This window comes from Scylla paramamosain, chromosome 21 (assembly GCF_035594125.1).
Source record: "Scylla paramamosain isolate STU-SP2022 chromosome 21, ASM3559412v1, whole genome shotgun sequence".
Taxonomy (NCBI): domain Eukaryota; kingdom Metazoa; phylum Arthropoda; class Malacostraca; order Decapoda; family Portunidae; genus Scylla; species Scylla paramamosain.
In genome coordinates, this window is record NC_087171.1 from 16952383 (window position 1) to 16964652 (window position 12270).

The following is a 12270-nucleotide window of genomic DNA, read 5'->3' on the forward strand; positions in this document are numbered from 1 at the left end:
AGTTCTTTCTGGGGCATCAAAGCATGTTTTCGTCTGTTGCATGTGTGGCGCACGTTATTGTTAGGAAGGGGAATGATTAAGTAGCGCAGGGTTAGCATAGAACAGAGGGCAGGATGTTGCAGAGGTGATATAGATAGACGGGTCCTTACTGTGGAGTTGGGACTGTTAGGAAATTTATTTATTTATTTATTTATTTTTTTTGTAGAATAGTAAGGGATGTCAGGTGTTGTTATGTCAGTAGAGGTGGAGATAAATGGTGTGATCAGGAAGTGTGGAAAAAAGATAGGTTAATGTTTTGTGAGGCAGGAGGCAGGCAGAGCTTGGTTATATAAAAGGGGACTGGGCACACCTTATTTTGTTGTGTCCAGGATCAAGAATGAGGTTGACAAAGCGTTCTGTTTCAAATTTCATTGACCTAGCTGCAGGGTATTGTAGATTTATAAAAGGTTGGGAATACAGAGTGTGTTGCTTACATTCATAGATATATTGTCATTTAGAAACGGTTGTTAAATTCGTGAGAACAATGATGATGATGATGATGATACTGTATGATGATAAGGTAGTTTGAAGAAAGGAAGAAAGGTAGTTTGAAGAAAGGAAGAAAGGAAATTAGATAAACTCTCTCTCTCTCTCTCTCTCTCTCTCTCTCTCTCTCTCTCTCTCTCTCTCTCTCTCTCTCTCTCTCTCTCTCTCTCTCTCTCTCTCTCTCTCTCTCTCTCTCCTGGTGAAAGTGAAGGAGAAATAATGGCCCCTCTTCCCCTTCCTCTCTCTCCTCATCACCTTATTCTTGACTTTGGGCGGCCACGGCTGAGAATGGGAGGAAGGGGCCGGATACGGCTGTAATTGGCCGCTGAGCAGGAGTGTTGTCAATAATGAGTGACGGACGAGGGAGGCGGTCGCTATCGGCAGGGTTAATGGCGGCCGCAGCTACACACGGAAGTGGATAATTGGTGAGGTAAATCTGGCAAAATGTCATTAAATGGTGGCCGCGGCGGACGTGGCGGCCGTTTGTTTTTGGAGCTGAGCGTGTTGTTGTTGCTGTTGCTGTGATGTGTTTGTGTGTGTGTGTGTGTGTGTTGGAACGTATCTCTTTTTCATCCTCTTTTGTTGGCTTCATGAAACGCCTACGAAAATAAGCTCTCTATCCTCTTTCTATCCCTCCTCGACATTTTTTCTGCATTGCGTAAGGACTGTATAGACTGGTATTCTGAACCCTGTGACTCAAGAGAAAATAATGATGATGATACCATTATCGCGCACTCACAGAATAAATCATTGTTGAAACATCTATTCAGCAAAGACCTTCATTCATTCAGTATGAGTATTGCATCAAAGTGGTTCTGAAGGAAATGATCATTCAATGGGATTTTATGGGAAGAGAAAGTTGACTGCCGTCCAGATTCCATTGTATCCGAAGTCTGTCACAAGCCTAATGCCATCACAAGCGTTCCTCTCACCAAGTATAACATGTTCAACTGAAATTCTCTCGGGAGACAGTTTCCTTCCCCAGACCTCGAAGAAAAAATTCTTCTGAGAACGTGCAAGTGTGTGTGTGTGTGTGTGTGTGTGTGTGTGTGTGTGTGTGTGTGTGTGTGTGTGTTTTGCTCATACGTGCCTGGCTGCAGGCACAATGTGGCTCATGAGTTTGTTTCAGTTAACAGAGTTCACATTGTTAGCAGGATTTTCTTTCAGCCTTGCAGCTTTGAGAGCTGCAGGTGTTTGCCTATTTTATAAGACTCATGAACATTTGGTCACTAAAATATGTTGCAGAACAGCGGCTATATATTTTTTTTTCATAAAAGCTCAGGTGACAAAACATATTTCATACCAAAATTTTGTTTTTCTTTAGACAAGAAATTCCTCCTTCCTTCACCCCCTGTTTCTTTATTTCTGTTTTTTTTTATACTTAGCAAAGGGTTCAGAACCAGCTGGAGAGTGAGGCGACGCACATAATCCATTGTCTGAGCTGCGGAGGATCAGGAAGCCGGCTGTATCCTTCAGCATGTGCTTACCTCTTACTTCACCGCTGCACTGCCTGCGTCTGCTACACCTCTGCTGACACATGTTAATTGCATGGAGGTTTCTTGAATTTTACATGACGTTCATAGCAGGAAAAGCAAAGTAGGATAAACTTTTGCTTATTCTTTGGAAAATTATTGTAAAACACACACACACACACACACACACACACACACACACACACACAAACCACTGTTCACACCAGTGTTGTATGACTTAAAGACACCGAAGGTAGCTTAGTTGGAACTGGCAGCTGGATATTAGACTTCCTTCTGTCTGTTACGACGGCACGGAGAAGGAAGCTCACCATAGAGACACTGTTGGATGTGAGGGAAGCAGTAATGCAATAAACGCTGGTGCTAGGCGGAGGGTAGGAGCTTTGCTGTAATTATTGTTGTTGTTGCAGTTTTATTATTTTTTTAAGCATTATTGTTACGGACGAATGAACACCAACAAAGGATTTTCCAAGTAAGAAAATGGAAGAAAACATTGAGTGAAGCCCTCTGAAGAAGGGAAAGCAAAACAATGATAGCACACACATTTTGGGTCCTGTGTATCACATACTATACTTGCCGTAAGCACAAGACATGTAACGCAAGCCAGGGTAAATAAGACCTACAAGACTAACATCAATATTTTCTTAACCTTTCCCTATTTTTCTCAATGGTCTGTATTTCTTGCTCCTAAAGGGCCCGTGCTGCCCTACTCCTTTAACAAAATGCCGCCATATGGGAGCCGCGTCGTAGGTAGCGCTGTTAAACCAGTGGGCTATGTGCAATTTGGGTGGTGCGGCCGCAATCTGGGAGGCGGCCACAGCCCCCACGCGCGGCCTATCGTGCCATCCTTTCCCTGATGCGGAAAGGGAAACGCAAGCCTAAATAAACTGTATGAAAAAAAAAAAAAAAAATAAAGGAAAAAAAAAGCATACGGTGGAGAGAGAGAGAGAGAGAGAGAGAGAGAGAGAGAGAGAGAGAGAGAGAGAGAGAGAGAGAGAGAGAGAGAGAGAGAGAGAGAGAGAATTTCTTTGTGTTATCTCGGGTGTTTGTAAACGAAGGATATACTTGCATATTTTCCATTAATCATGATTATTTTTGTTTTACCGTCATGACGTGTTTTGAAGCACTGTTGAGTTTACGGAAATCTTCATATATCTCTCATATATTAAATCTCATGTTCATTCTGGTATGTCTTAACCTTTGGTGTTGCTTGTGTCGCTTGATGTGCTTATGTACGCTTGGCATTGCAGCGCCGTCGTCATTGTGTGTGTTATGAAGGGTACGTGTCTCTTTACCGACGCTGCTTGCTGTAATGTTGACCCTCTCCTTTCCCATTCCAGAAGTGTGTGTAATTTTATAACGCTGCATGAGCCTAACCAGACGCAGAAATGTCTTTCTCGCAGCTCTCGTCTCTGGAAATGACAGACTCAGATTCACAGGACATTGAAATGCCTGACTCTGACACAGTAGAGTACAGCAATCCGCCAGTGCTTGAAATATCGAGTCCGGAAGAGGAGAGTCTCGACCTATCGGACCCGGAGCTGTATGATCCTGAACTGGAGGACTCGGAATTAGCAGACTTTTCGTCTTTTGACTCCCTGCACTCTGAATTATCGGATCCAGAACTCCATGACTCGGAGCTCGTGGACCTCGAGTTAATAGAGCAGGTGTCGGATTTAGATCTCGAGGATCCCGAGATAACCTTCCCGCCAACACCCACGGAGGAGCCCAACCCGCCCAAACCGTCCAACCCGCCCAACCCTGCCCCCTCACGCCCTATTGGCATGGTCACGCAGGTTTGAAAAGACGCTGATATATGTTTAAGGCTCAGGTGGAAATACTGGATGCAGAGAATTGGATTTCCTGTGTAAAGCTGAGCCTTGATAGTGTTTATACCGGGCCCTCGATGCGCGGCTACCTAGGAAAGAGATCAGTGCATCAGTTACAGTGAATGTAGTGAACATGAAATATAGGAGGCGGCTGCAACGGTGGTGAAAGTGAAGCTCCAAATAAAAAAAAGGAACTTTTGTGTTTTATCTGAAATTGATGTGTTAGTCGGTAAATTTCCTAAGAAAATCCTCTTGAATGAAAAGTGAATAATCGTTGTGCTTTGTTACGTGTGTATGAAAATGAACCGTCTGTGTTCTCTACAACTGTGCTGCAGCGACTCTATTTTTGTGACTGGCAGCTGAAAAAAAAAAATGTCGTATGGTAAGTGCCATTATTTTCTGATCGTGACTGCAGTAAGCAGCGAGAGGCAACACGTTCCAGTAAGTGACGAGGCGGGTGCAACCTTTCATGTTTCCATCCTGGTTTTAACGAACAGGACGATGACACATTAACAGGACCGCCGGTGGAAAGGTGGCCATTGCTTCCTGCATGATTTCTCTTTTTGTTGGAATGTTGTGAATGAAGCAGACCACGCACAGACAAGCAAACTTACTGACATGTATACGAGCTGTGCTTGACTCTTTCAATGTACAAAGTTTTGCGGTACTGCTGGCCGTTTTTCTCTCGCGCTCTACACTGTCACACCACACACAAAAGTAACAAGTGGATGCAGAAAAAAAAATTAACGATGAACGCTTAAGGCTTTGTCAGGTTTTGTCAGTATTTGAAAGATTTACTCGTTTTTTACTCCATCACCGAATAATAATTTTCGTGTGATTCTTTGCTATTCTGTCTACGTTCCGTAATGTTGCCTGATTAATTCATTTGAAATAAAAAAAAAAACGAACGCAGAGAAATATCAGAGACCTAAACTATAAGCTCATCATATATCTTAAGTTAAGCAAAATGGTATTCCATCGAAACCTCACTGAAATAACGTAAATTTCTTTATAGTTTTTTTATATATTTTTTTTTTTTATCACGGAGAAACCTGAGTTTCCGTTAAACATTTTTTTACATTTTTTTTACCTCAGGATCACACGGAAGCTAGAAAGACGAGATCCATTGCTAAAAGATATGTTTTTCCTTGTCATTTGTCCTCGTTCTGCACTAAAACACAATTCGTGTTGTGTAACTATAGACATTTTACTCTAAAAAGTGGTGTAAACATTGGCGATTAGTAGAATGGAACTTGAATCGGGAATGTAATTTTTATACTTAGGGAATGTTATTTAAACAATATACAAGGAAATTGATTGTCGATATCTTCCTTGACAAATGTTCCTTTTGTTTAACTGTGGGGAAATTGATAGCAGCTTTCCGCAAAACACACACAGACATAGAAACAAATATATATTACATGATATTATTGCCATCCGTAATGTTGCACTAAGAACAGGGCGCCATTATGCCTCTTTCCATCCCTGACATTATCACAGTAGCGGCAGGTCGAGCAACACGCACACAACTTCTTTAGGTGGTGAAAAATAAAACACTTTTCTGGGTACATAAATCTGGTATTATCGACGTTGATTCTCTCTCTCTCTCTCTCTCTCTCTCTCTCTCTCTCTCTCTCTCTCTCTCTCTCTCTCTCTCTCTCTCTCTCTCTGTTGACCAGGAGCTGCTCAAACCCTTTCAAGTGCCTCCATTTGTCTGGCGGAGAAAAAAATCTTTGTCACGACCAACTTATCTGAGACCCGAATCCTTCCATTATCTTGCTCACTCTGATCTTAAGAAATGTCCCAGAGAGAGAGAGAGAGAGAGAGAGAGAGAGAGAGAGAGAGAGAGAGAGAGAGAGAGAGAGAGAGAGAGAGAGAGAGAGAGAGAGAGAAAGAGAGAGAGGTTCACTGTAGAACATCGCATCTTAAAATTCGTGTTCTTATGCTCCTGCTTCTCTTGGGGGATTGATGAGCGTTCTCCTTCCTTCCGCCGAGGCTGTGGGAGGAGGCGGCGGTGCGAGGCGGCTGGGCTGTGCTGAGTGCAATCCTGGCGTGGGAGTGCTGCGAGTATATTAAGATAAGCGTCATATGTTGTGCTGTGTACGTGGATGGAAACTCATTTTTTCCTCCTGGCTGTCCTCTTGTACGCTGTGCTTTCTGCAAAATAATATGCATGAATGTAATTTTTTTTTTGGGGGGGGTAGTGGTGGGGGGAGGGGAAGATCTCTCTGATGTTTCATTTTCCTGTGCCTGCCGTGACAGTATTATTATTATTATTTTTTTTGTGTGTGTGTGTGTGCGTTTCACCGGATTTTAAATATTGTATAAAAATGTGTGTTGTTCTTTTTAATATTAGATTTTTTATGTCCATGGCCTTGAACTTCCTTTGTCTCCATGGAGTCTAATAATAATTTGCACAGGTTTTGCGATCTTTCTACTTGTCGTTCGTTCGTCACCGTATTATTTGCCATCGAATCCTCACTTCTGCTATTGTACCTTCACTACATCTACTACGTAATACTACAGCGTTTTCTTCTATCATATAAACTTGCTCCAAAATAAAAAAAAAGATAAAATAAAAAAAATAAATAAATAAGATAGGTTTCCAATAATATTTTGGCTTTCTCTACCACCACTTTCCTTTTGCTTTCTCCCAACCTCCACCTTTCCGCCTTCCCTGCCTTGTCCCCTTAAGAGCTCCCCTCTCCCCCGCCCCGCCCCTCGTGACGCACCAAGACGGATGGCGGTGTATGGGCGGGGCAGGACACGAGCGCAGTGTTCTCCCCAGGGCAGAGACAAATAGCAACCAACTTTACTTCAGAAGGGCGAGGGGACGTCCGGCCTCTCTCTTTTTATATGCATACTGTAGTATCACTTTCACAGTTTTTCTTCCTTGTTTTCCATTGCTGCCGTCTTTGCGAAATGTTTACCATGTTTCTTGGACAAGCATTTAATATTCAATCTCGTCTCTCAAACCGTCTAGTTATATACGAGTACGTTGTTCTGTTAAAGCTGAATTTCCTCCTATATTTACTATTTCTTTTCTGATTTCGCTTCTTTTTTGAGTATTTTTTTTTTTTTTTTTTTTTAGCTAACCCTTCATTCCTGAGTTGTGAGGGAGGGAGCATCGGGCGGGGTGTGGAGCGGCAGGCGAGGCGAGGACCGGGAAAAAAAGAGGAATGTGAGCTTAAAGAATACTGGGAGGTAGGAAACACCCGGGGGATTGTGAAGGTATGGGGCTGTGAAAGTGTCTCCCCCTCGTGTGTGTGTGTGTGTGTGTGTGTGTGTGTGTGTGTGTGTGTGTGTGTGTGTGTGTTGACATTGCTGAAACTCGATCTGTGTTTTTATTTTTCATCTGCATAATACATAGTTTTTATTAAAGAAGTGCAGGCATAGAATTTTACTTCTCTTCAATAGTTAAGTGATTTTAATATGTACACACAAGAGTTCCCACATTTCCCTGACATTATTACTTTATTGACTATCACATACAAGTTTTATACTAAAGGGACGAGATCTTTCTGCGGCCTCATAGGAATCCCGCTGAACCTTGAACCAGGGCCATTGAGTCGCCGGCAAGGGTGACAGGAGATTGCCTGGAATGTGAGGGTCGTATGGAAGTTGACTTGACCCTTGTGTTTCAGCCATTGTGTGGGGAAAGTGAGGAGGGCAAAGTGACCTCCGTGTTTGATGGGGGAGTTAAAGGCCAGCAAACATACCCCCTTAAACTCAACCTCTCCCAACCCAGCCACAGAGGACGTAAATGTCAGTGGGGTTTGCAGACCATTCGTGGTGTTAATTCCCCGCTCCTTTCCTCGTGTTACGGAGGGAAGGTGATGTCCTTTTGAAACCAGACGAGAGATGGAGATGTATTAATGAAATTTGGCTAAGTGGCAACGTAGATTAATTTGTGACTTGTTTTGTATGTGTCTCTCTCTCTCTCTCTCTCTCTCTCTCTCTCTCTCTCTCTCTCTCTCTCTCTCTCTCTCTCTCTCTCTCTCTCTCTCTCTCTCTCTCTCTCTCTCTCTCTCTCTCTCTCTCTCTCTCTCTCTCTCTCTCTCTCTCTCTCTCTCTCTCTCTCTCTCTCTCTCTCTCATATTTATCTTACTCCGATCTTATTCTTCATCCATCTTATTCACTAACTCATCTCCATCATGTTCTTTCCCTTTCAGGTTTTACATTTGTCTATTTCGTCTCCTTCCATCTTGCCCTCCTTCACTATCACCACCACCACCACCACCACCACCACTTCCTCCTCCTCATTCTCTTTTTTTCTGCCTTACCTAACCTTCCTTTCCTTTACCCCGTCGTCCTTCTTCTATTGCTTTTTCTTCTTTTCCTCGTCCTCCTTCCTCTTCCTCTTCCTTTTCCTCCTCCTAGAACCATCAGCGTAAGTGATTTTTCTTGCCACATTTCCCTAAACTTGCCCTCCCCTTCCCTACCCTGGTGTCTTGCAAGCGCTGCATCAGGCAAGCGAGGTGGTCGTGCAGCTTGTTCCCTCCCTCCAGATACTGACGAGTCTCGTGATCCAAACCACTTGACCTAATTTGTGTCCGTTTTCCCGCATACTCATTTACACGTTTGGTGAGGCTTAATGCAGTTGCGAAGGTGCTATGCCGTAATTTACGAGCCTTTTCTTTTTACCGTCCGTGTGTGAGTAATAACCCAGAAAGTATGTTGTCATTTGGCCGTTGACATATTTTCCTCCCTCTCCCGTAAGGTATGAAGAATGTACAATTGCGGGGACTGTATTAAGCGCAGTCCATTTTTCATCGTTTGCTCTTACGCCGGGATGGAATGGATTGGTCAGTAAATTGTTATTTGATGGAATGAATAATAACATTGATAATAGCGAAAAATAATGTGATTGGTTGAGTGAGTGCGTGGGGTAGATACTGCGTGGTTGAGTGAATATGTATGTGTGTGTGTGTGTGTGTGTGTGTGTGCGTGTGTGTGCAGGCAGCCAGACTGGACAGTTAAGTGGATGTGTGAGTGAAGGTTGCATTCATTGTCTGCTTCTGGCGCATCTCAGTAATGTAATCTGGCAGTGTAGAATGCTCGCTTTTATGGCTTCATTGGGGAAAACTACCTCTGCTTATTTAGTTGAGTCAGAGTTGTGTGGGCATAACCGAGGCTTGGCTTTGCTGTGGCCTTCATCCCTGCCTCCCGGGATATGAACCTGGGGAGGGTAACGAGCCTTTACTCTGGGGCACTGCGCTGACTAGTACATCCGGGTTTCCGCAGTTTACCCTTCTGCAGCTTCACTAAGGGCGCAATTGCCATACCAACGCGCATTACACCATCAAAGGACTCTGTGTCGATTTCTCCATCAGTGCTTAAACTGATGTCCCGTGAATGTTATCTATATGCGAAAAATCTTACATCACAGGAACCGTCATGAGGATTATGGAGGGACGAAAGGCATGTAAATGGTATAATGGACAAAAGTAGATTAAGAATATTTATTTCGTGGTGTCAGCCCATGGCAGAGGAGATAACAAAGAATCGCGGCAGGAGGCACAATATCGTAGTATGACAAAATGGTGACTGCATGATTATAAGCAAAGCCTGTGACGTGGAATCTTAAGCTAATGAATACGAATTCTGAGAAAGTATCGCGGATAATTGTTTTTTTCTTTCTCATGAAACGAACACGGACAAATAAGCATACATTATATATATATATATATATATATATATATATATATATATATATATATATATATATATATATATATATATATATATATATATATATATATATTTCACGTTGAAGGTATCGTAATATATTCCGTGTATGTTATGATGAGACACGTAACTGCTACATCGTTTTTAGCATCTTATATTTTTTCCTTCCGTGGTATGCACTTAATCAAAGGAAATTTAAGCGTTGCGGGCATGTTTGAGTAGTTTTGGCGGAGGTTCTGTAACTGAGAATGGAAAACGAAATACTGTTTTAAAGTTAACACACACACACACACACACACACACACACACACACACACACACACACACACACACACACACACACACACACACACACACACACACACACACACAGGTAAAAAGTAAGAATAAAAAAAAGAAATATAGAAAATCTCCGTACAGTTTCCCCCTCCTTCCATTCGTCGCATTCCCTTTACTTGCCACTTATTTCTCTCTCTCCAATCCACTCTGTTTTTACTCCCTCCCTTCCACCCTTCCACCTTCCCTCAGAATTTATTAGAGGGCCAACTTCATTTACATTTTTTCCTAGAATTTACCAAGCACATTACTTTCCTTCCTCCGCGTGCCGTGTCTCCCTCCATTCCCTCCCCTCCTGGTATTAAATTTTCATCCTCCCACTCGTCAAGTTCTCTCTTTCTCCCTTCCCCCTTTCTTTCCTCCCTTTCCCTCTTTTTTCCTCTCTCCAGCACTCTCCTTGTTATTTGTGAAACTCTTATATGCAGTTCACTTATTTTTCTTTGAATTTTTTCTTTATGTTATGTTTCTCATTGTTAGGCTGTTTGTGAGTGAAAAATTTACGATGTCCTTTGTGCAAGTTAGAAAACTGTTTACATTTATATTTTTTTTGCTATGTTAACCTATTGTACTCTCTCTCTCTCTCTCTCTCTCTCTCTCTCTCTCTCTCTCTCTCTCTCTCTCTCTCTCTCTCTCTCTCTCTCTCTCTCTCTCTCTCTCTCTCTCTCTCTCACTTGCGATATTTCGAAAGTATGTTACATGTATATTTTAATCTGCCTAGTCACTCCCATTAAGCTTCTGACCTTTCGCTCCTGTTTTTTTCCTTTCACTTTGTCTCTCAAAATACAATAACTCCGCGTTTCCTCCGATGCAAACGTAATGGCTTAGTGAGTTCGAGTCTTTACTTTCATGCATACATTCATCTGTTCCATCCATTCTGAATTCTTTCTTTTCTGATAGTAGCAAAGAGGAGACTGAAATTTTCAGTGACTTATTTTTAACCTCTCCTCTGTGCTTCATTACGAAAACAGCAAAGTGATAAAGGAGTGAGGAAGAGGATGAGTGAAAGGAAGAGAAGGAGGAGGGGGAAGGAGAAGGAGGAGGAGGAGGAGGAATCAAAGTGACTGTTATAGGTGGAAATAGAGGAGAAAAGAAAAGTGTGTGAGGAGGCAATGACGAGGGCGACATACAAGAAGAGGAAAAGAGAATGACGATGAATTAGGAGGGAATGAAGAATAAAAAGGAGATGGGAAAATAGAACAGGAATAAATAGATGGCGAGGTGGAAGAGGAAAAGGAGTAGAAGGGGGAGGAGGAGTAGGAAGAAAAATTAAGAAGGTATACGAGAGAGAGAGAGAGAGAGAGAGAGAGAGAGAGAGAGAGAGAGAGAGAGAGAGAGAGAGAGAGAGAGAGAGAGAGAGAGGATATGTTTCCAAATGAGGCTTTCAGTATTAAATCGGTGTTACTAACTTTTCCGAACTTCATTATCGGCACGAAGCTGATAATCGTCGTCGGATTTATGGCTCAAGTCGGGAAGGCGCTTGTTGCCTGCTTTTTGAGATTGATGCTGGGAGTAGGAAGACTTGGCTCACTTTGCACACATCCACACACACACACACACACACACACACACACACACACACACACACACACACACACACACACACACACACACACACACATCTGCTTCTGTTTTTTTTCTTTTATTTTTTTTGGGGGGAGTATCAGGCAATAGCATAAGCTCATAAATTTTTATCACTGTTCTCAATTCTTATTATAGCAATTACCGTTAGTATAACCAATCTTCATTTATATACACTCTTTTTTTTCATACGACAATTTTACATCCATTTTACATTTTCGTGTCAAATATTTTCTTGCTTTATTGCCTCCTCGGGGGACTCGGGACCCGTAAAAGTATTATACGTTATCATTTTTCCTTCTATCATAAATAAGAAGTAAAGTGGTGTGAGGCAGGAGGGGGAAGGGTATCGGTAGCGAAGCGGCACTGCGCCCTCCCCGAACATTACTTTTGTTTACGAGAGCAGCTTATTTGCACAGCGAGTAAGTCTTCATTACTAGTGGTGGCCTGGTGTGGTGTGGCGTGTCTTATCGGTCCGGGCTTTGGCATGACGGAAGGCGCCCTTGTGTGGCCTGTCATTGGTTCACAGTAGCTTCCCGTGTGGTGGTGGTGTGCCGTGGTTTTGCGTGGCGTTGAGTACCTGAAGCGTGCCGTTGGGTCCTGATATTCCTTCGCTCACTCTTAGGTAACGGTAGTGGTGGTGACGAGTGAGGTGGCGGTAGCCTTACCCTGAGTGCCTCGAGACCCACTGCTCCTCGTTTCTGTGAACGCTGATGAGACCCAGACAAGCGACGGTGATGATATATTCGCGCCTTTCATCCCCCGCCGCGAAATGAACAAAATCAACAGCAATGAATCACACGCACCCTTTCTGACGCCATTTT

General features: G+C 42.9%; 1 protein-coding gene across 2 annotated transcripts in view; it reads left to right on the forward strand.

Moving 5' to 3' along the window:
• LOC135111128 (uncharacterized) overlaps nucleotides 1–12270 on the forward strand; it is a 78741-nt gene that overhangs the window by 35426 nt on the left and 31045 nt on the right. The window contains exon 2 of one of the 2 annotated variants that reach the window (XM_064024115.1): nucleotides 3356–4226. The exons of the other annotated variant lie outside the window; for it this stretch is intronic. The gene's annotated coding sequence lies outside the window, so the exon portion shown is untranslated. The remainder of the gene's footprint in view (nucleotides 1–3355; nucleotides 4227–12270) is intronic. 2 annotated transcript variants of the gene reach the window in all.